Genomic DNA, 1,569 nt, shown 5'->3' with positions numbered 1-1,569 from the left:
TAGTGGAACATAAAGTGCCACCAAGAAATATATGATGTCCATTCAAAATCAGGTCAGCACCATCGACATATGGGTCTGAATTGAAGGTTGATGTAAAATGTGGACTTCATTACCATGGTTTACCTAATAGATTAGAAGGCCATTCGTTTGTTGGTAGGCTAAGAGCGGATGAGCAGCAACATGTTGTTGATTTGACAAAGCGACATGTTCTACCTAGACACATATTGCTTTCTTTGCAAGAGTGAGATATGGAGAATAACACTCAGATCACACACACACACACACACACACACACACACATATATATATATATATATATATATATATATATATATATATATATATATATATATATATATATATATATATATATATATATATATATATATATATATATAAACATAAGAGTAGTTTATAAAAAGAGACGAGAGGTCCGAGATACAAAATTTGTTTCAGCTGATAGAGGACGTGGGCTATGTTTTCGGAATTTGTGAGAGAAATTTTTTGGGCCCACCCAAATTTAATTAAGTTGTTGAATATTTTCCTGTTGTGTTAGTTATAGACAATATTTACAAGAAAAACCAATATAGACAACCTTTGTTTGAAATGGTTTGCATGACGTCAACTGATATGACATTTGATGTTGCATTTGCCTATATGGAGTCTGAGTAGACAGTGAACTTTTGTTGGGTGTTGAATAAGTTGAAACAATTGTTTATCAAGAAATATTTGTGTCCACAAGTGATTTTGACTGATAGAGATCTTGCTTTGATGAAAGTAATTGAAGCTGTGTTTCCAAGGATGATTAGTTTGCTTTGTCAATTTCACATCAATAAAAATGTTGGTATAAAATGCAAGGCAATATGTGGTGAATAACATGCAAAAGGCGATTGACATTTTGTGGATATAAGTTGTATGTGTTAGTGATGAGGTTGAGTATGATCAACGACTGCAGCAACTTAAGCAGACGTGTCTAGATGGTAGTGAATTTATTGATTATATGAAAGACACTTGGTTGATTCCTATTTGTTAGAGCATTGATTAGTTGAGTGCTTAATTTAGGTAACACCATGATTAATAGGTTTATACCATTAGTATTTGTAGTTTGTATTCTTTATGTGTTGGTTTGGTTTATTAATTATTTTTTGACATTTTAGGGTTGAGTCTGCTCATTGGAAGTTAAAGCAAATGTTAAGAAACATTATTCGTAACATGGTTAAATGTTGGGAGGCTGTGAATAACAACTTGAAGTTACAATTGGCCAACATTAGAACTTCTTTTTCAGAAAAGTTTTTATAAAGTTGAGCATGCACATACTAGTCCATTTTATGGTAATCTGCATGGATCAGTATCCCGAGCTACTTTGAGACGCATTACTGAAGAGTTATTGAGGATTGATTATGTATGAACCAATAAGAAAATATATGTTTGTACTCTTAAAACATCTTATGGGTTGCATTGTGCTTATGAGTTAAGAAGATACACATTTGGTGGTATATTGATACTAATAGAAATTGTTCATGTTCATTGGAGGAAATTAAGCATGAAAGGTGTCAATACCACTCCAAT

This window comes from Vicia villosa, unplaced genomic scaffold, assembly GCF_029867415.1.
Source record: "Vicia villosa cultivar HV-30 ecotype Madison, WI unplaced genomic scaffold, Vvil1.0 ctg.000992F_1_1, whole genome shotgun sequence".
Taxonomy (NCBI): Eukaryota; Viridiplantae; Streptophyta; class Magnoliopsida; order Fabales; family Fabaceae; genus Vicia; species Vicia villosa.
Note: the sequence above shows the minus strand (reverse complement) of the source record.